At 36.4% G+C, this 23499-nt stretch overlaps 2 long non-coding RNA genes across 3 annotated transcripts in view; both read right to left on the bottom strand.

The window, feature by feature from the left end:
• Positions 1–10587: 10587 nt before the first annotated feature.
• The window catches only part of LOC126598651 (uncharacterized), a 56855-nt gene continuing 43943 nt past the window's right edge, over positions 10588–23499 (bottom strand). For both annotated transcript variants that reach the window (XR_007614913.1, XR_007614912.1), the window contains exon 2: positions 10588–10722. This is a non-coding gene — a long non-coding RNA (uncharacterized LOC126598651). The remainder of the gene's footprint in view (positions 10723–23499) is intronic.
• On the bottom strand, positions 16976–17498 carry LOC126598652 (uncharacterized). Its single transcript, XR_007614914.1, has 2 exons — positions 17408–17498; positions 16976–17276 (listed from the first exon to the last, which is right to left on the bottom strand). It is a non-coding gene; the product is annotated as an uncharacterized LOC126598652 (long non-coding RNA).

Raw genomic sequence — 23499 nt, forward strand, 5'->3', positions numbered from 1 at the left:
ATCAGCCACAGCTGCGTAACCATAACTTTAAATCGAACTGTGATCTGTTACTGAGAGACGACGAGTGTGCTGAAAAGTGTGGTTTCTGTTCCAATCAAGATCGCGATCTGGACCACTCGAGCTTTCCTCGTGGCAGCCTCGTCTGCCCCGTTTGTAACTCCACTTGGAAAGGTGTCCCTCTCCATAGCACCACCACGTTTCTCACTATGTTCCTCATCACCGATGCCATCTGCTCCATTCTCCTCGTACAATGCTTAGTCGGAATATAGGGCAACAATTTCCTCTTTTCTTCGAGACCACTATCCGCTTCTCATATCAGTTCCCAATTCATCTCTAGAATGAACGATCGATGATGATGACGTAAGATTGAAGCCATAGCTTTGATCTGCGTTTATGGTGATTGAATTTTTTAGTCGTACGGTGGAGGATGATTGATAAGGGTGCGCATTTACTGCTCTTCTTGGATGGAGATATAACGATGTCGTCGTTTCACCCTGCATTGTGGAGACCGCCGAATGAGTGAAACGCCATTTCATGAGAAGTTTGCTGTTGGTGGTGATGAAAAACCATTTTTGTGAGTTGAGTTGTGAGAAAAGAGAAAAAAGCTTAAAGCTTTGGCTTTTCAGTACAACTACTTCACTCAAATTCAACTGCTCATTGTTTATATGAGAGGTCCTCCTTTGATGCGGGAGGAGGTTACAACAAGGTGAAGGAGATGAGCAGTGTAAGCCCAAGTCCCCGACGGAGGTGGAAGCTTTTTCAGAGGTTGTCTTCTGCAATTCCGTCTCCCCCTTGCTGTGTTCCCTGGGCCACCAGCTTTGCATCTTCCTCCTTGAAGCTGCCAATAACCTTGAGCTCGTCACTTTAGCCACCATGATTAAAATTGGCGAAGAACTTCAATGACCACTGTAAAACGACTAGCCGGTCGTGAAGCTTGATACCTTGCACCACCTCAAGCTCGTCATTCTGGCCACCATGATCAAAATCAACGAAAAGCTTCAATGACTGCTGTCAAACGACTAGCCTGTTATGAGAATCAATGCCTTACACTCTACCTCAAGCTCTAGCTGCTTCTGCACCTCCGCCATGGCTGTTGCCTTTGAATGTGATTAACAAAACCAATGTTTGTCAACTCACATATACTTGCCTCTTTTGCTCTGCTACTGCCTTTGAATGTGATTAACAAAACCAAAGTTTGTCAACTCACACCTACTTACATCCTTGCTCCATGCCTAGCTTCCCACCACTCCAAGCTCCTCTGCATTTCTCCCTACACCATGTGGGGATATATAGAACAGAAAGAAAAGGTGTTGGCTGACAAAAAAAAAAATTATGAAGATTTCAGGAATGGTGCACGGCACCATATGAAGGGTTTTAGGTGGGATTAAGTTGCAGGACAAAGGCACATGTTCAAAAGTGACGCATCAACACATTTGACGTGAGTCCCCGCATGCTAATTCAAAGTGCCTCTGGAGTACAGCCACAAATCTTTGATGGTCAAACTCCAGATGACGAAGGCAGAAAATGCCTCTGGAGTACAACCACAAACCTCTGATGGTCACTTTAAATCCGACATTCAGTCCTGCAGCTGATCAAGCTTCTTCTTCATGCTCGTCGAATAATTATTTGCAAGCATGTGTAAATCTCTATTCTCGCACTTAAGCTGTCTGATCTATTGTCTAAGATTTGCCACCTCGGTTGTCAACGATTCAACTTGGCAAGTTCAAGCAAGTAGGCGTTGGCCCATATTGGACATAGAGCCTGTACATTAAACACTGAAAGCCAGGAGTCTTGGATAGCCTGAAGGAAATTTTGTGAAAAAACATGTTCATTTAAGCAACATCTATAGTATGCAATTAACAATTAAAAGGCGGAATCATGCTTGTATGCACTTAAAAATAAAACATTAACCATGAAATTCAAAGCCTAGTAGATTGGTGAACCTTGACTCAACTTAAAACAACATTTGTTAGTTGAGAAATATTATACCTTTGTAGATTCCTCTTTGCATAAGCAAAGGCTAATCACTCAAAGAGAGGGCCTTCATTCCTTGCTTCTTAGATCCATGGATTTGGATGGAAGAATTGGTTTCTCCAAGTTCTCAAAATTGAGAACCTCTAAGTCTCCACACCAAGGAAAGATTGATGAAGAAATGAGTGACCTTGGAGGAGAAAGATTACTAGCTAATCCCCTCTAAGGGGGCCGGCCTCTTAGAGAGAAAAGGGAGAGATGTGTTCTCTCCAATTCTCTAAAAGAAACCCTAAATGAATTTTGGCTATAAAGTCATATTTATACCTTAATTCATTGGAGTGGTAAACTTGTAAATAAGTCCAAAACCCACTCCTCTAACTAAATGGCCGGCCATAGGGTTTCATTGGGCTTTTAAGGCCTTTGTGAATTATTTGTCATTAAGTTGTCATTACAACTTAAGTCAATGGGCTTGACGTTCGAAGCCCATTGGGCCTTGAGGCCCAAAACTAACCCGTGGTCTTTTAACGAACTTATTCGTTTGATTAATTAACATATTAATTAATCCTTGCCATAAATAATTAAACCAATTAATTATTCTTACTCATCTCCGTTGTTTCTTCAATCTCTACCTTTCACGGTGTACGATCCATTAGGTTCCTTTTAGCGAGGCAGTGAGCGATTAAAACCATTTCAAATCGATTGTGAATTGAAACTTACTTTCAATTCTCCCTTTAGTGATTATACACGTTTAGGGCTTCCACAAACCATGAGTGACACCTAGCAGCATATCATGGTTACCCAAGCTAATCAGAAGAGGTGGAGAACCTATTCAGTTTAGGATTACAAATGCAATACGATCTTTCTCTAATACAATACTCTTGACCACATTGTTTGGTTTGATAGTTTATTCATGTCTACTATCCAATATGATTCGTGTGCTTATATGATTACCTTGAATGTGATTTGGAACGACTTCCTAAATCTCATTAATACTTTGGCCAGAGATTCTTAATCATATCATAGAGTATTTTCCCTCAAACAGTTTGAAGGTTAGAGATCCCTTGTTGCGCATTCACTTGCCTTCATGGCTAAGTGGCTTAACCCCAACTATGCCGTGGACACCCTCGAATGGAGTGACTTTAACACAATCAAAGATCAAGGACTTAACCACAAAACAATTATGATGCCTCAGGTCAAATGACTACTTTGCATTATCCCAACCATGAGTTCTCATGTGACATGAGTATGAGAACTCATCGTTGATTGTGTTCAGTGGACTCATTCGCTATTGAGCACCTACATGCTTGTCTTGGTGTCAATCACACCAATGACTCGAGACTAGTCACTCTCACTAAGAGAAGACATAGCATGTACTGATCTTAACGGACTGTCAATGCTCAATTGGCAATCTTATGATCAGGAACGTTTAGGATATGTATACGAAAGAGAATGGTCTCATTAATCTAACTTGTTTAAATCACATTCTCCTAATTACATATTCCTTGGACTTATTGTTTAATAAGCATATAACATTTATATGAGACGGCTTAAAACAATAATCTTTTCCCTTGATATTAAACTAGATTAGTTTAACATGTGAAATGTCTGTAAAGTATCATCATATGATTGGTTTTAGGGCACATTTCCAACATAGCCAACTCATTGGACAGTCTTGAAAGCAGCCTATTATCTCTAGGAGTGAGGAGGTTCCTAGCTACTACCGTAGCCGTTATTGCATCCCTCATCATTGAGTTTTCAACTGTAAGAGGGCCATTAAAAGATAAGAAGGACGAGCGCCATATATTACCCTGAGGTGGTGCACCTGTACCACTCCTGAGAATCAAATCTAAGCAAATGTTAGATGGGTAGGCCATTTTCAGAAATGATGAAAGAAAAGGGTTGGATAGAGTAAAATCTCAAAAATACAACAAAGATAATTTTCACAAGCGGGCAATCGTCAAAGTGTGCATTTTGAATACAATCGATACCTCTATAAAATGAGGGGTAACACAGCCACCCGTTCAAAAAATTGAAGAGACACCACTCTTCATATTTCAAAAGCCGGATTTTCCTGTATAAAGTCCGTCAGCACTTTTCAGACACAATCCCAGCTTTTTAGATATGACGTGCAACTTTGTCAAAATATCTGATAAAGTGGAAAACTCGTGAATTTTACTATTCCAACTACAACGCTATCGTCGACAAGAGTGGGTAACAAGGCCACGTCCGCACCACTACCCGTTGTTGGGAAATCCCTATATATGTCGACCTTCATCCTCCATGGTAAGGCACACATCCAAAACACCAAAATCTTCTTCCTTGCCAAGAATACATCTGCAACCAAACTTGTCAACACACTTAAGACTCGTTTGGATGTACTTTTAAAATGACTGAATGCGCTTTTAGAGAAAATATTTTTTTATTCCAAAAGCACTTAAAGTGCTTTCTGGAAGAAATACAAGTTATGTGCTTCTTTAAGGAAACACTTTAAGTGTTTTTTCAGAATTTATTTGTATTTTTACTAAGAATTGGTTCCAAAAATATTTTCATCAACAGCGCTTTCAGTCATTTTAAAAGCACATCCAAACGAGCTCTTAGTTTTCTTCCTTCCTGAAAATACCTCTTTAACCAAGTAATACCAGAGCAAAAGTATCTCATATCATTAGGGTCGAGAGTAAGAGTATCTCATAACATGCTTTCTCCCTACCCTTTTCCTTGTTCTTGTTCTCCCTACCTTTTTCAACTGGTACTTGGAATTAGCATTTCGATTTGGAACCGACTGTTTGGAACCTCTTCCTTGATTGCTTATCTAGCACTGTTTTAAAACACTCATCTTGAACTGTTAATGTACTTTCGAAGAAGATACCAGATGCCTGGAGAACAGATAAGGCAAGTGAAAAATGATACATCGAAGCATGTGGAGACAAGCACAACAATTACATGTGCTGGTTCATCTGCTATTTCTTCAAAAGTAAAAGTATCTCATATCATCAGGGTCGAAAGCAAAGGTATCTCATATTATGCTTTTCCCCTATATTTTCCTTTGCCCTTGCTCTTACCTGCAAGACAAGGAGAAAGAAAGCAATCAGTCGGAACCTGAAATCAAACTTCTGATTTGGAACTAGTTCCCTGGAACCTTTGCCTGGTTGCTTGCCTAGCACTGTTCTCGAGTGCTCGTCTTCAACTGTTGGTAGGTCTCTAACTTACTCAATGAATACTTCAGGACAGTTGCTATGATGCTGGCTCTTTATATTGAAGTTGCCAAGCATGGATGAGTCACTGAGAAGTGATGCTCTGAAGGACCATTAAAAGGAAAAAGGTTGTGCACCACTTCTACTATGCAAAAGAAACAAGCAGAGAAAAATGCAACATGATGAGCTGGAACAAATCACTATAGCACGACGCCCTTCCATACAGAACTGCATAATCTAGATAGAGGAGTCTAAGTCAAATCTGAGCTCGACATCATTGCTTTAACCAAAGAGCTTGAGAAGCCTCAATAACTTTTCACTGGCACCGTCGCCGAATAGCAAAGCCTCGTCGTGCAAATCACCACTGCTTCTTCAAGGGTAAAAACATCTCATATCATCAGGGTCTAAAGCGAAAGTGTCTCATCTAAAGCAAAAGTGTCTCATATCATGCTTTCCCCTTATCATTTTCTTTGTCCTTGTTCTTACCTGCAGGATTATAAGAAAGAGTACAATCGGTCGGCACTTGGAATCGAGCTTCTAGTCAGGAATCGATTGCCTGGAACCCCTTCCATGATTGCTTACCTAGCATCGCTCTCGAGTACTCATCTACATCTGCCTAGAGAACAGATAAAACGAGTAACAATGAAACATAAAGCTTGTGGATAATCAATAAACGCAACAACTGCACGTGTTGATTCACCCCCAACAAAGTCTAATCTCACTTGCCAGGTGAAACTGCTCGTGGTCCCATTTAAATTCAAGATCAAGTCTCGATAGCCTTTGAAGAAATCAAAAGTTTGATTTAAGATCAGGGGTCCACCACCCTTGAATCAAATTCAGCTCTAGATAAAAGAAGTAAGTTCAGACCTTTGGAGGAAACCAGAAAGCCCTCCAACCCATTTCATGATTAAGCCTATGGAAAATCAACAATTGGAGGAAACCAGAAAATCTTCCAACCAAATTCAAGATCAAGCCCCAACAGCCCCTGAAGAAATTTCTAGCCTAATTCAAGATCAAGCCTCGACGACCCTTGGATCCACATCTACATTAAGGGACTTCAAAACGCATCTACTACACGTGACAAGCACATGTATACGATGCGCCTTGAAGTGGGGGCATTTGTAGACATCGAAATTTTGGTAAAATAAATGTTGACCAATAATTAAAATTTCAACGCTCACGTGTCACATAAATTTTACAAGTAACGTGTGACTCAACAAAAAATTGAAATAAATCGGAAAAGTTATCAAATAAGACATGTGTCAACACCTGGCAGAAATGATTTATTTCATCTGATTATTTAAATCCAAAAATCAAGTTTTGGAATTTTATAAATAGGAAGTTAAGGCCTTCATTTTCATTCACTAATACACATCACACCAAAACCTTGAAGCTTTGAAACTCTAATGCTATCAAGAAAATCTTGAATGATCAATAAAGCCCTCTTCGTTCTTTGTTAAATCCTTCTTCAAGATCAAGCCACGATGGCCCTTGAAGAAAGTGTTCATTGTTCATCATCTGTTCATCCCAAGAACAAGCCCCAACGGCCATTTGGATCAACAACATCAACAAATCCTCCAACCCATTCTTCAAGATCAAGCCCAAAAACCCTTGAACATCCATTCATCATCATTCTTCAAGATCAAGCCCAAAAGCCCTTGAAAATCCGTTCATCCTCAACCCTCAAAGATCAAGCCCCAAAGGCCCTTGAAGATACCCCCGTTCAACCTTCAAGATCAAGCCCCAAATGCCCTTGAAGAAACTTCTCTCAACCTTCAAGATTAAGCCCCGAAGGCCCCTAAAGAAAGTTCCAACCATTCATCCAAGATCAAGCCTCGACAGTCTTTGAGAGAGATTGTAAGTTTGTAACCCCAAATTATTAATACAAAAATATTATTTTGTACATGTGTTCTTGTTTCATTCATTACAGGAAAATTTGTGTTTATAAATTCAACTAGAGATTTAAAGCCACCGGATAGTGAACAAACAAATGGTCAACAGACTCTGAACTTTTCTTGCATAAAATGCACCAATCAGGTTGTAGACATGATTAAACAATCAAAACGAAAGAGAATCGCCTTGTCTAAGTCATCTTGACACTCCAAACTTACCACTTGGTTGGCCATTTATTATGGTGGAAAAGTTGGTAGATTTCAAGCAGCCCAATATCCATCTTCTCCACCTATCACCAAACCCTTTTCTTTCCAACGCATTAACTAAGAAATCCCAATCAATGTGATCATAAGCTTTTCAAAATTAATTTTGAACACAAGACCTTCCTTCTTTTTGGCCAACAAGCAAGTGCCGACCCAAGAAGGTGACAGATAGCTTCAAAACCAAGCGCAGAATCAGGATAAGGAGAGGCTAAGTCCGCTGCACATGCGGCTAATTTTGGACAGCAATTGAATAAGTTCAGTCAAATTATATGAATAAAACTAAAATACCTAGGGAAGAGGAAAATGAGGATGACGCAATTACCTTACTTCTCGGTCCAATCGTAGAAGGGAATTCAATAACTTGGTATTTCTGTGCTGCTCTTGTACTTCCTACAGATAGCAGTCCAAAGACCACATTTTAAATGACAACTGGTGAGAGCATACAGTGGTTAAGTCCCAAATAAACTCAAAAGTAAAAGGTGGCAGCAAGTTCATGCAATCCCCAAATCTTAAAACAGAAGGATGAAACATCAAACATTTTCTCTTTACAGATCAGTAGGATGTAAGGACTTTTCCATTTAACAGTTTGTTCATAGCGTGAGGTAGTGAAAGCATCCTTTCTCAAAAATGAGATATATTCATGGACAAATTACTCTATCCAAACACAGCTATTCTCTGCCCTACATAGAAGGAAAAGTTTTCCCTCTTTTCTACAAGTCATGGGGTAAAATGAAACGAAAATTTCATTTAGTTAGATTCATAGCCAATCAATCCTATGATATAACATGACCAAAACTACAACTTCAAATATCTACACATCTCAAGATAGGTGACTTCCCATTAAGAGTATCATGTAATACCCCACTTGTTATTTCCAAGTATAGGAATCATTAAAAGCAAAGCTTATCCTAAACACGCTGCATATATCACTATTTCATCATAAGACATGATTAGGAGATTATCTCCATAGTGCTCCCATTGAATCATCTACAATTCGGTTGTGCCTTGGAACCTAGATCTCGGGATCTCCAGTCATCTAGGTTAGGTTGCCATTATGGCAATTCTTAAGACATCGGCTTTTAACCCATTCCCCTCGATGATACAACTTACTCTCTAATCAAACCTTTAATTAATTAGATCCATTAGGTTGATGACCATCACTTCTGGTGCGCCTTCCATTTTATGAAATTATATTTCATCCGAGAATTGTTGTTCCAACATAATTCCTCCAAACATGCGTTCAGACTTGATAAGTAATTTGCTAACATTGGAGTAAACTCCCCCACATTTAAGGTATTTGTTAGAAGATCTCCAACCTTTCAATACCTTAAAACTTCAATTATAAGAGATAATCGTTATCTCTTTCTAGAAGCAAATAACTTTTACATTCTTTTTAAGTATATCATATTTCTCAAAAATAGCTAAGGCAGCCCCACAATTCCCTCATATCGTGGTTGCTTTTAATGCTATGAATAAATTTTTTTTCGTATTAAGAAATAGGAATTCTCTGGAAAGATAAAATCTCTTTATGTATCTTCACATAGACTTTATAAAAGCCACTTGTGTTTTGAAGAAAAACATTTGTTGGCGCCATTCAACAATGCTTTTGTGTCGCCATTCAGCAACTTCATGATACTAGCTATGACCTATCATGAGTTAAGCAAAACTCACTTTGGTGATGGCCATCACATTATTTCGCCTCTCAAAGGATTCGTTTTTCCTTTTAGGTGAATGCACATATGTCATAGTGGTCAACTTGCCTCTTCTAAGTGGTATTAAATTAATTTGAACACTAGACACGAATTAAATACCCAACAAATGAAGCACAATAGTTTTTGCCAGTCTGCAGTAAGACATTGTATCATTCTCAAATAATTTGGAGAACTATTAATCTCCCGAATTCCTCCAACATATATATGACATACTTATGCAAAAATAAGAATTTATTTAGATATAAAACAAGGACAGGACAGAACTAGTATGCATGTCACAAATACATACTGGGTTTTGGACACTTTGCATCTGCAGAATCTCAGAAATTTTTGTGCTTGGGAACAAAAGCATAATCGTTTGACTAGAATATATTCTATATCCATTTTTATTTTCAGTTATGCTCCAAATATCATATAGTGGCATTCCACGTATAAGGAAAATCAACTTATGCCACTCAAAATCCCTAACAGCACTATCACCGTAACCGATAGGTCATAGTTCAAAAAGAACCAAACTATTAACCACGCTATTTTTGCACGTAACCAGTGACTAAATGGTTCACCAATTTGTTCCCTTATCGGCATAGAGATACAAACAGATCAAGATTCAAAGTTCTTAATCAAGTGGTCTTGGTTTGAAATGGTGAGACTCTTCTTGGAGTTGCTAGAATTAAATCTACATTTCCAGTTCATCAGCGTGCAATGCGTGAAATTTTCAGAAAGATGCTGACAAAGGCTCATTTCTTACTTAGGGTGAAAAGGTAGAGTAAATATTATTATTATTATTTTATAAGAAGCGGTAGAGTTTCCTTACTATGAACAACCAAATTACAAGGGTGCCAGACTGGTACATATGCTCAGGGCCGGTCCAGAGATTTTTGAGGCCCGGGACAATGTCAAAAAAAGTGTCCTAACTTCATGTAACAAAATTATTTATTTTTACACATAAGACATCGAAAAAATTATACTTAGAAAAACACTTCAAACTCAATAATTTAGAAACACAGAAAGACTAATTTATTTTGTATTGAGAGAGGGAAACAAAAAAACTTCGGGCTTACAAGTAGATAGATGATGAGTTTTGTTTTCCATCTGAACTTTGAATGTGTTTTTCAATAAGTCGTGAGATGTTTTTTTTCTTATTTACTAACCTTGTCAATATGGGACTAAAAAATAATGATGTTTTCTAGTCTTTAATTGATATGTATTATTAATGAATGGGCACTAAATTAAACATTTTGATGACATGTCATATAAATTGCAAATTTGGTCTATGTATTATTCTTTGTTGAAGATTAGACTTGAATTAAAACGAATATTTAAAAATAACAACCCATATAGCTACTAGATAGTAACTAATAAAAATTAACAACCAAACAAAAAATTGTAAAAATTGAAAAAAAAATAAACATGCACATAACATTTCGAACTTAGGACCTCTTGTTAATGTTAAACAACAAAAATCATTGTTTCTAATTAAACTTCTTGATCCTTTAACCAAATTTTATAAATTTATACTCTTATAAAAAGAAGAGGTCGCACTTGGTGCGATGGCAAGTGCCTTCGCCCATGAGCGGAAGGTCTCGGGTTCGAGACTTGGGAGCAGCCTCTCCATAAATGGGGGTAAGGCTAGCCGACATTCACCTCTCCCAGACCCTGCGTAAAGCGGGAGCCTTGTGCACTGGGTACGACCTTTATACTCTTATAAAAAGAAATTTGTAAAAAATGGAAAGTAAATAGCACACATGATGTTTTGAACCCAAGACCTTCTCATTATTTTCAAAGGAAAACTAATGAAAATAGCTTAGAAATTTTGAATTTTAATGAAAAACCATCCTATAACTTTATTTAATGGTTAGTACAAAGCTCAATATTAAACAAATTCAATTAAAATGGCCCAACCAAAATAACATACTGATTTATCTATTTTGCCCCTGACGTTTTTGGGTTACGTTAGTTTTGTTTTCTATTTGTTTAGTCATGTCGAAGAACTGAGTTTTGATTTGATTGCTTTCTGTTATCCAGCTAGGGATTTTTGGGCTTTAGGAACTCGATCAAATTAGGTTCTTTTTCTTCTTGTTCCTGTTCAAAGAATCAAGCATAGAAGAAGAGGAGATGGCGACAGAATCATCGGAGGGAGAAGAGGATGCAAAGCTGACGAGAGGGAACCAACTGCTGATAGTCGACGACGATCTCAGAGAAATTGGCAAAAAGGTCCCGACGAAGAAACAAAGAGATTGGAAATAATTTTCAATTCTTCAATTCTTGTTAATTACTAATAACTGATCTCTTTTTGGCCCCCTAGCTAAGATACAGGATATTCGTTCAGATCTCTTACCGATCCTTAGATAAAGAGTGCAATTTGGTTTTTGGGATGACATTAAGAAGTTGGAAGAAGTTAAAATAGAGTTTTTATTCAATATGATGCAGTTGCTTGTAATATTATGTTGTTCTTCTGTCTTTGTCAATCAAAAAACACATACAGGAAGATGTAATAAAAAAAAAAAAACAAATGGGTGTTTGGGATTTAAAATTTGATACCTGGGTTCTGAGATTGGATCGAAGAAAACGATTGATCCCCGTATTTTTTAATTTTCTTTTATCTTCTGCAACAAAACATGTAAAGAAGGAGATTTCTTCAGTGACTGGGAGTCTCTAAGAGCCTTTGGTCTGGTCAGTCTTTCTACACTAAAGTGAAAGGAAAGATGCTGTCAAATGTGTCTCAATACGTTTCAATACCACATTGCCCATTACATTTTCCCTTATTATCCAAATCACCAATGCTTAATAATGATGGTGATTACATATATCATCATCATTGACTCTACTGCACAAGTAGTAGATTAGTCTAATGTGCAATCATTGACTCTGCTGCTTAAGAATGCAGAGACTCAGTTGGGGTCCATGGACGAGCTTGTTGAGTCCTGCACTGAGTTTCTACATTAAGCTTGCTAACTAAATTTGTAAATTGAGATTGTGGTTGGAATTAATATTTGTTTTTGTAGTTTTTGTGTGTGTGTGTGGACTGACTGCTGCTATATGTGTACCTATATAGTGAGATTTAACCCATTTCATTTAGAGCGAATGGAGATCGATCGACCATGTTAAAGAACTTGGTTAATTATAAATTTTCATCATTATAATTGACAACAAATTACGCTAAAGAGAAATGAAATATTTGAACCAACTACTCAGTGAGTTTAAGAGAAATTATCTAATTCATTAGAGTAATCTACTACTTACAATTTATTATTTGATTTAAGGGCAAAAGACAGTTTACTACCCTCATGTTTAGTGGTTTTCAACATTTAGTACATCAATTTTTTTTCATCCCAGAGTCATACATAAAGTATAAATTTTGGGACAATCTCATACATTCGTTAGTTAAACTGTTAGTTCTTCCGTTATTTAAATAAAAAAAATATTAAAATAATAATAAAAAATAAATTTTTTTCTTCTTCTCTTCTTCTTCTTCTTCTTTTTCTTCTGGGTTCGGTTTCTCTTCTTTTTTTTTTTTTTTCTTCTTCCTCCTTCTTCTCCTTCTTCTTCCTTCTTCTTCCTCTTCTTTTCTGGGTTCGGTTGTTTTTTTTTTCCTTCTCCTCCTTCTTCTTCTTCCTTCTTCTTCCTCTTCTTCTTCTGGGTTCGGTTTTTTTTTTCTTTTCTTTCTTCTTCTCCTCCTCCTCCTCCTTCTTCTTCCTTCTTCTTCTTCTTCTTCCTCCTTCTGGATTCGATTTTTTTTTTCCTTTCTTTCTTCTTCTTCTGCTCCTCCTCCTCCTTCTTCTTCTTCCTCCTTCTTCTGGGTTCGGGTATTTTTTTTTTTCTTCTCTTCCTCCTCCTTCTCCTTCTTTGCAGGTGGGTTTTTTTTATTTTTTTTATTTTTTTTAAATATTATTGAGGAGAAGAAGAAGGAGGAGGAAGTAGAAGGAAGAAGAAGGAGAAGGAGGAGGGAAGAAGAAGAAAAAAAAAAGAAAAAAAAGAAGAGAGAAACCGAACCCAGAAGAAGAAGAAGAAGAAGAAGAAGAAGAAGAAGAAGAGAAGAAGAAAAAAAAAATTTTTATTATTATTTTTTAATATTATTTTTATTTAAATATTTTTTAATATTTTTTTTATTTAAATAAATTTTTAATATTTTTTAATGACACATGGCGTCCAATCAGGGCGCCACGTCATCACTTAACGGGAGAACTAACAGTTTGACTAACGGATGTATGAGACTGTCCTAAAATTTACACTTTAAGTATGATTCTGGGATGAAAAAAAATTGATGTACTAAATGTTGAAAACCACTAAACATGAGGGTAGTAAACTGTCTTTTGCCCTTGATTTAACTTTCACATTTTACATTCTTATGTGTTAGGCATACAATGTAACCAATTCATTACGGTGCGCAATAGCTTTGGTTTTTCTTTCTATACACATTCAAACTCACATTGTTGAGAAAATAATTAATTAGTTAATTTTGTTGTTGATACATTTATAATTGTCATTTTCTATAATGTGAGAAAGTTTACATTTATCATATTCAATGATGTGTTTTAACTTCAATGAAATTGTTGTCGAGATTCTCATTATAATTTTTTTAGCAAAAACAAAAAAAAGGTAAGAAGCATTTAAGAAATAGTGATAATACCCGTGTTCAATTCAAGAAATAGTCAGTGTTTAGTTTAAGAAATAGTAATAGTACTCGTGTTAGGTTAAGAAATAGTGTTAGTACCTGTGTCAATTTAAGAAATAGTCAGTCTTAAATTTAAGAAATAATGATATTACTAGTGTTAAGTTTAAGAAATAGTAATAGTACCCGTATTCAGTTTAAGAAATAGTCAGTGTCCAGTTTATGAAATACAAAAATAGTGATATTACACGTATTAGCTTAAGAAATAGTCAGTGTTAAGCAAGGAAGAAAATATCGGTAATATCGGAAATATCGGTAGTCCGAAAACACGGAAATATCGATGGAAATATCGGTAAAATATCGATATCGATAAAAATTACATGGAAACCACGGAAATTGTAAGAAAAACTTGGAAATTTTTATTGAAACTTTGTAGGATGTTTATTTAGTCAATTATCTATTAGTTTATCACAAAAAATTGGAAAGAAATGCATTGCATGATGGATTTAACATTATCAAGTTGATTATATAGCGAGCTGACAAACATTGTGAGTGTAGAAAATATGTAGTAATTAATGAAAGAAGTCTAAACACACCATAATCATTTATATATAATGAATTAGTACAATATTTTACACTTTATACATTGCATGGTAAGATACATAAGTGACTTAGTACCACATAGAGTTCTTATGAGGTTCAAAATTTTCACTATCTTCATCATCTCTATGTGTAGAGTGAGTGTATTGTGAAGAGTAGTTATCCAATTTAATGAATAATAATCCAATTTCATAATAATCCAATTTAATGAATAATAATCCAATTTCATAAAAAAATAATCCTAATATAAAACATGGTGATGAATAATAATCTAATTTGATAATAATCCAATTTAATGAATAATCCAATTTGATAATAATCCAATTTAATGAATAATAATCCAATTTAAACACATCATAATCATTTATATATAATGAATTAGTACAATATTTTACACTTTAAACCCACATCTCTTCTCTCCGGTCCCCCCATCTCTTCTCTGCAGCTCCTGCAGTCCTCTCCTTCCTTTTTCTTCGAACCACTCAAACCCACAGAAAATTTCTTCAAACCACTCAAATCCACATCTCTTCTCTGCAGCTCCTGCAGTCCTCTCCTTCCTTTTTCTTCGAACCACTCAAACCCACAGAAAATTTCTTCAAACCACTCAAATCCACATAAACAACTCCATTCCGCAACTGTTCTTCCCAGCCACCCCCCCAAACCATTCTCTCCAGATTCCCAAAGCCCAGCGTCCCCCCCTCTCTGCAGATTCCCAGACCCCTCTTCTCTGCGACTCTTCTTCCCACAACCCTTTCACAAAAACTTTCTTCAAACCGCTTCCCACAGCCCCTCCGTAGAAACTTTCTTCAAACTGCTCAAATCCACCACCCAGCTGCGCAACTGTTCTTCCCCCCTACCGCTCAAATCCACCACCCAGCTGCGCAACCGTTCTTCCTTCCCCCCTCTCACGACTCCTCTTCTCCGCTACTCTCGCGCCCCCGCGACTCCTCTTCGCGACTCTTTCCCCCCCCCCCAAATCGCGCAGATCTTGGCAGCTCCGGTCGCTGACGACGGAGCTCGACGATATTATCGGTAATATCGATAATATCGCGATATTATCGATAATATCGCGATATTTTGACGATAAATGATTGGATATGTGTAAAAAATCGGTCTTTGTAAAAAACGATATTATCGGCGAAATATCGCCGATAATATCGATATTTAAATCCTTGGTGTTAAGTGATAATACTAGTGTCATTTTAAGAAATAGTGTTAGTAACCGTGTTCAATTTAAGAAATAGTTAGTGTTCAGTTTACGAAATAGTGATTGTACCTTTGTTAGTTTAAGAAATAGTCATTGTTAAGTTTAAGAAATAGTGTTAGTAACCGTATTCAATTTAAAAAATAGTCAGTGTTTAGTTTATGAAATAGTGATAGTAGCCGTGTTAATTTAAGAAATAGTCAGTGTTAAGTTTAAGAAATAGTATTAGTAACCGTGTTCAGTTTTAAAAAATAGCGATAGTGCGCTGTTCAGTTTAAGAAATAGTGATAGTGCCCATTTTCTATTTAAGAAATAGTCAGTGTTAAGTTTAAGAAATAGTGTTAGTAACCGTATTCCATTTAAGAAATAGTTAATGTTCAGTTTATGAAATAGTGATAGTAAACGTGTTAATTTAAGAAATAGTCAGTGTTAAGTTTAAGAAATAGTGTTAGTAACCGTGTTCAGTTTAAAAAATAGTGATAGTGCCCATGTTCAATTTAAGAAATAGTGATAGTGCCCGTTTTCTATTTAAGAAATAGTCTGTGTTAAGTTTAAGAAATAGTGTTAGTAACCGTATTCAATTTTTAAGAAATAGTGTTAGTAACCGTATTCAATTTAAGAAATAGTCTGTGTTCAGTTTATGAAATAGTGATAGTAACCGTGTTAATTTAAGAAATAGTCAATGTTAAGTTTAAGAAATAGTATCAGTAAAAGTGTTCAATTTAAGAAATAGTGTTAGTAACCGTGTTCAGTTTAAAAAATAGCAATAATGCCGTGTTCAGTTTAAGAAATAGTGATAGTGCCTGTTTTCTGTTTAAGAAATAGTCAGTGTTAAGTTTACGAAATAGTGATAGTGATAGTAACCGTGTTAATTTAAGAAATAGTCAGTGTTAAATTTAAGAAATAGTATCAGTAAAAGTGTTCAATTTAAGAAATAGTGTTAGTAACCGTGGTCAGTTTAAAAAATAGCGATAGTGCCCGTGTTCAGTTTAAGAAATAGTGATAGTGCCCCTTTTTTGTTTAAGAAATAGTCAGTGTTAAGTTTACGAAATAGTGTTAGTAACCGTATTCAATTTAAGAAATAGTCAGTGTTAAGTTTAAGAAATAGCATTAGTAAAAATGTTCAATTTAAGAAATAATGTTAGTAACCATGTTTAGTTTAAAAATTAGCGATAGTGCCCATGTTCAGTTTAAGAAATAGTGATAGTACCCGTTTTCTATTTAAGAAATAGTCATTGTTAAGTTTACGAAATAGTGATAATACCTGTATTCAGTTCAAGAATTAATTAGTGTACAATTCTATCAATATCCTGTAAAATAATTGGATATCTAATGTTATAATGTAGCCTTCAAGGGGTATATAATTGGACAAAGAACAAAGACATTCACATGGAGCCTAATGAATGTTGCTGGATGTTGGGAACCTATAAGATTGATTTGGCAGACATGGAGGAAAAGAATGAAGAGGCTATTGCTTCCTTCATTGAAGAAGTCCACTTAAGCCATTAATTTGGTAAACATCGAGGAGAAAAACATGATATAATGTAAATATGCATATATATAAGTCCAATGAGCAGCTTTCCATACAAAAAAAAAAATATTGAATTACAACCTTGTGGAGATTTGAAGGGCACAATAGGCATTACAATTTTGCAATAGGGAGAAAAATTGGAATAATAAATACAAACAAACAGCTTCATATAGAACTTGTGCAGAATCATAATCGCTTTCTAAAGCTGTAGTTGAGTACCCAAATTGCAATCAAAATGACTGCTGAGAAGACTTAAGCAGTTGCGGCTGCTTCCTTATTCCTTGGTGCAGCTTCGGTGCCTATTCAAAACAAAATTCCCAGTATGAAAACGAATTCAAGCACAAAACTCAAACCAAAGAAAACAAATGAAGAACAAGCAAACAGAGCAAGACCATAAAAATCTCCCAAAAAATGATTTGATTATTATTACCTTCTCCGAAACAGCTCTTGAATCTGCGAGGCACATTGCGCTGATACCTCAGCCTTCCAGTTCCAATGGTCTTCCTTCGGATCGCCTTTTGACTCCACTTGTTTATTTGTCAAAAAAGGGAAGTCTGTTTCTAACATAATTGGTTGACAGAATGGAGTTTCCGTTAGGGGCAAGGGTTGGAAAAAAAATTATTTCGTTAGTTGTTATGCAGTTTGGGCTTTTTGGTGAGCCCGTGTGTTTTAATTTTGTAGGGCTTAGGATAACAGTTTTGTGTTCTTATGATTAAAATTTAAGCCTTTTTTATTAAATAATAATTTATGGTGATTTTTCATTAAATAAAAGTTAACCCAAACACTTTTTATTAAAGCTCCATATTTTCAAATGACAAACCACCACTTCTAGTTAAATTTATGTGTCTTTGAACCAAATTTTATAAATTTATACTCTTATAAAAAATACATAAATATATTACCCTGATAATTTTGGTGCCTCTAATTTTTTTGGGCCCTGGACGGTCGCCCTGCCTGCACTGGGCCTGGGCCGGCCCTACATATGCTTAAGTGACCAATTTTCTTGATTTGGAAGTAATTAGCCTGATAAAAAATTAATTTTAATCCCCTAAACAGCTACCACACAAACCACAACCATAGGACGAAGGGATCCAGAACCGATATGCCTCATAGAATGACATACCAAGTACCAAACCCTCATAAAAGCCATCACAAGCAGGAGGCTACACAATCGCCATAGAGACAAAAATAACTTACCAAAGCAATACAAATAAAACATAAAACTACACTGGAAAACGAAAAAAATCGATGACGTGTCCATAGTGGAGATGCAAGTCCAGAATTGGCAGGAGGCGTGGGAAGCAGAGACTAGTGCAGAATTGGTAGAAGGCATGGGACGCCAGCAAAAGCTAGGACAACACATAGAGGGGTACCAGCCCGAATCCCCATCATCATTGAAACACCACCACAACCCAAAACCTGCACAAAACATGTTAACACTGGCACGGGTCACAATTATGGCAACGATATGTTGGAAAATATTAGTATTTAGGTTTAATTTAGTATTTGGATTTTGCTTGTTAGTTTAGGATTTGGGCCTGGCCCATCCGATTTAGGGTTTCTTAGGTTTAGTTCTCTATAAATATTGCTTGTAATTTAGTTTGAGAATCAAGTTAGTCACAATGTAGCCTCTTAGGGTTTTGTAGCCATTTCGGCATTCTCCATTATTTAATAATATTCCTATTATTTTGTTAGTCTTGTTTGTTGCGCACTTTGATATCCAACTTGGTATCAGAGCAGGCTTGATCCTTCATGATTTAATCTGCTTCGGGTTGGTATCTGTTTGTTTGTTTCCGTTGTCGTTCATGTTCAGATTGTTAGTTGGTATTGATTGTTTCCAAGAAGAAAAAAATTGTTCGTTCGTTTTTTGTCCAATGACTCTGCTTCTGTACCTTCGAACGCCGCAACCTGCAGGAGTATCCGCAAGTCTGTATTGCTGCAAAGGAAAAAAGAAGGAAAAACAAGGGAGTAAAAAAAAAAAGGAAGAAACAAGAAAAAATATTGGTTGCTTGTTTAAGGCCCATGCGGGCAAAGGAAAAAAAAATTGGTTGGATTTTTTGTTTGTTTGTTTGAAAGTTGGCATTGGCATCAGCATCGGAATTTGGAGTTTTGCATCCACATCTAATTTGGCAAACCCATGTCATGGACCGCCATGAGTTTGACGGGGGGTGTTGGAAAATATTAGTATTTAGGTTTATTTTAGTATTTGGGTTTTGCTTGTTAGTTTAGGATTTAGGCCTGACCCATTCAAGTTAGGGTTTCTTATGTTTAGTTCCCTATAAATATTGCTTGTAATTTAGTTTGAGAATCAAGTTAGTAACAATGTAGCATTTTAGGGTTTTGTAACCATTTCGGCATTCTCCTTTATTTAATAATATTCCTATTATTTTGTTAGTCTTGTTCGTTGTGCACTCTGATATTCAACTGGATATCGGCAACAACATGGATGGCAGAGGGGTTGCCAAGCCAATGCCACCCACATTATTGCACCGCTATATCCACACTACCACCATGAGCCCAAAAAGGATTGAACGATAGTTCCAAGGGCAAAGCCCTCGGAAGTCAAAATTATCAAGGGAAGCAATAACAGTAGGCACACCAATCATTGCAGGTGCCCAGGAAAGTCGACGCCACTAAGGATATCCGACGCCTAGGAAAGCTGAAGCCACCAAGTCCAAAAAACCCCACCTAGGACACGAGAACAAGAAAAGCCAAGAGACTAATCCTCCAAAAGGCTTAACTTATTCAATTGGCTCAACACCACCAGCAACAAAAATGCAACCAGTGAAAGGCGGTGTTGCCATAAATCAGTTGAGAAGAGTCCCAAAATCCTAAAAAGCAAACCGAACAACCCAAGAACCCCACTCCGACCCACCATATAGCCCCAGTCCAAACCCAAACCCAGAATCTAATCCAAATCAATTAGAAGACCTTAAGAAAGACAAAACTTAGATTTGGGAATAAGACCCGAAATCAAGGGACATAGTTGCTCAAAAAGGTAGGGGAAAAGGAACAGGGAAGGACGAGACGGGAAAAAAAATGAAGGGACCTTGGGAGAGGGAGGGAGTGAAATGTGGGGGGAAACAGAGGCGCGAGGGAAGAAGGCGCATGGGTAGAGGGAGTGAAAACGGAAAGGGAAAAAAAAGAAAAAAAAAGGAAAAAACAGAGGCGCGAGGGAAGAAAACGGCATTGGGAGAGGGAGAGAGTGAAATGTGGGGGATGGAGGTGCATGGAAGGGGACGGCACATGGAAGGGGGTGAGTGAAATGGGAAAAAAGGCAGAGGGTTGGCAGAGGCTAAAGAGAGGAGGGAGAGGGACTAGGAGGAGGGTGAGGAGGGGCTGCCGCTAACCCCAAGTTAGAGTAAGGGGCCGACGGCTAAGATTGCAGAACTAGGGTTTGGTTTTGGGAGAGAGAGGTGTAATCCTAGCTTAGGAGTCACACTAATCTTCTCCATATCTTTTTAATTTATGAGATGTCCATGAAGGAGATTTCATGGCGCGTTGCTCGCAACTACAGCAAGTTTAAGAGAACTTTGATGCTCGAACAATGGAGATCTTGGTTGTAAAAGCTCTTATTAGCTAGGTAGTTCAGATTTCAATTTGAGCTTTTGGAGGGAGACACAAAAAGGGTTGATTGATTAATTACGATCTCTAACGAAATCCAACATAAAGCAACATCATGGCATGACCAATGCTTACATTTTTGGTAGTGGTAATTCAATCCAAAACTTCATAATTTTAAGATACATTCCAATTATAGTATGAAAAATTTCGAATTGTGGTATTTTGGATGTTGGAATTGGAACATTCAATTCACAAAAATGACACCGTTATATAAGAAACGGATACACGTTCTTCTTCTTTGCGACTCCACAAGTCAGGTCGATATTGAGCTCTGCGATGGTGTGCTCTGCAAATCATGGTTGCCATATTGCAAAATCCAAAAAAAATCTTAGCAAAAACTCATGTATGACCTGTCATCTTAGTATTTTCTCGTAGTCCTCATCAATACAAATGCGTAGGCGCAAGCAAAATGAAATTCAAAGTTAAAATGAAGATTCTATTGATGTGTAAATTAACTCAACACACAAATTAAACCTTATTGAATATGTAATTGTAGTATTAAGCAAGTAGGAATCGTTCTAAACCAAGGATTAACTAGGGCTGCTAATCTACTTAAATTAAACTCTAAAACACTAAACTAGACTTAAAAACACAAAACTAGACTCTATAGACTCTAAACTGACCTAAAATACTCAAATCAACAAAACTAACTTAAAAATACTTAAAACAGGTTCTAAGGACTATTTGGACGAAATTAACACTAGTGCACCTCAAAACACTAATTTGGACAGATTAACACACCTTTTTAACTAATCTAAGACACTTAATTGAAAGGGGGTTGATCTGGACGAATTTGATTAAACTAAATAGATTGTAAACTAAAGCAAACTAGATATGAAATTGGGTGAATTGACTTGTGAAATAGGTTAGTTAGAGGATCCTTCTCCACATATAAACATATGCAACATAAATCAATTTCCAGTATTGTTTCTTTAAACCATGAACGACAATGCCCCAAATTAATCGTGAATGCACAAATTAACTCTCAGATTTCCTCTAAATTCATTGAATTGAATGGACAACGCATCGCAACCAAATTATTCTCATAAAGTTCCCTATATGAACAACATGATAGAGATACATTCAAAGATCATTAAGTTCCATGGAAATCATAAGCATTGACAAGGCAATTATAACTATGAACTGCATGATACTCTTGCCAAGAATCTACTTAATACAAATGTGACTAACAATCTCCACTGCTTGTAATTATAAGTTCCTAATGATTAGATGAAAGTCCCTTATAATTTAGCATTAGATTCATGTATGCAAACTAAGTATGCATCCTTAATCAACACACAAGAATAAGTTATCAATCAAATAGATAAGTAAATCACGTTCATGTTTTACAAAACAATAACTGAAAGGAATCAATTTATATTAACATATGTCCATGGCTTCAAATTCATCACTAACTAATAAGAACTTAGTTACACATGTTCACAGCAATTGAAAAGCAAATTGAAATAAATATTGAAACTAAAGCTAAGGATAGAATACACCTAGAAACGTCCAGCAATCCAAACTTGAATGGCAGGGCATGACTCCAAGGGTCTCCTCTCTTTCCTTCCTTGCAAATTTGCGCCCAAGTATGTATTTTCTGATGTTTTGGCTATTGTATGTGTGGTGCAAGAAATTGTGGTGGATGGTGTGGTGATTTGATGGTAGAGGGTGGTGGTTTGAATTGTGGTAGAACATATGCATTTATAGGGAGAAAAGGCACAACAAAAAGGGTTGAATTAGGACTCCAAATCAGCAAAGAACAAGGAGAATTCTCATCAGATTCCAAGGATGAAAAGGAGTATGAAATTCATCAGATTTCTAGGGGGAGAAGGATTAGGTTATTTGCATTATTTCAGGGCTTCTAGAATAAGATATTAGGCCTTCTAATGTGATAAGGAGTCCCCCTTGCAGCTGGATTTAAGGCATGATAAGATTGGGATAGGATAAGATAAGATAAGGTTAGATAAGATTTTGGATGATGTTCATTCTTTTGAGCTGACTCCTTATCTTCTTTGTCTTGAATTTAATTTCTTCATCTTTTCAGCACAGTCCTAGCCTTTTGAACTTCAAACTCGTCCATCCATCTTGCTCCACTCATAAAATATCCATTTGATGCCCAAAATGCCTCAAAATGCTCCAAATCACACTTTCTTGCCAACTTTGTCAAGTGGACCTACAAACACACGAAAATAGCTTAAAACACTATAATAAACACAAAAAAACTATGAAAATGCAAGAAAAAAAGCTAACTAAGTCGCATAAATATGCTCCTATCAAATTCCCCTACACTTAGCTTTTGCTAGTCCTCATGCAAAACGAAACAAACAAAATAAACAAAACATAACATAAACCTTCCAACATTTGCCTCAGGGATTTTCAATGAAACATGACACATTAAAAATCACTACTTACATAGGTTTTAGCTATCTTTACTCTCGAGCACATACTTAAGCAAAGTCACCACTTACTAGCTCGCATTTAATCAATTAAAACAACATTTTAAATGTAGTAACATGTCTTAGAGAATTCCCTCAATTCCCCCCTAGATATACTCTCTATTTTCACACAGATTTTCTGACTACACTCTCTACACTAGTTATATGTGAGAAGATTGATGTAAACATGTAGACTAGTACTCACATATGTTTTAAACAAAGAAGGCAATTTCTGGAATTATTAATGCATGTATATATATATGATCTTATGAATGAAATGCAACTACTTAGACGCGAGAACCAGGGATACCATATGCTCATATCAATCCCAAACTCCACATATTGAAACACATAACACCCAAGATATAAGTTTAAGGGTTGTAACGGGGCTAAGGGTATTGGCTAACAAAGAAAGGTAAAGGAAAACAAAAGTTCTTAAAGACATAGTAAGCAAATTAAT

Source organism: Malus sylvestris, chromosome 14 (assembly GCF_916048215.2).
Source record: "Malus sylvestris chromosome 14, drMalSylv7.2, whole genome shotgun sequence".
In the NCBI taxonomy this organism is placed as follows: domain Eukaryota; kingdom Viridiplantae; phylum Streptophyta; class Magnoliopsida; order Rosales; family Rosaceae; genus Malus; species Malus sylvestris.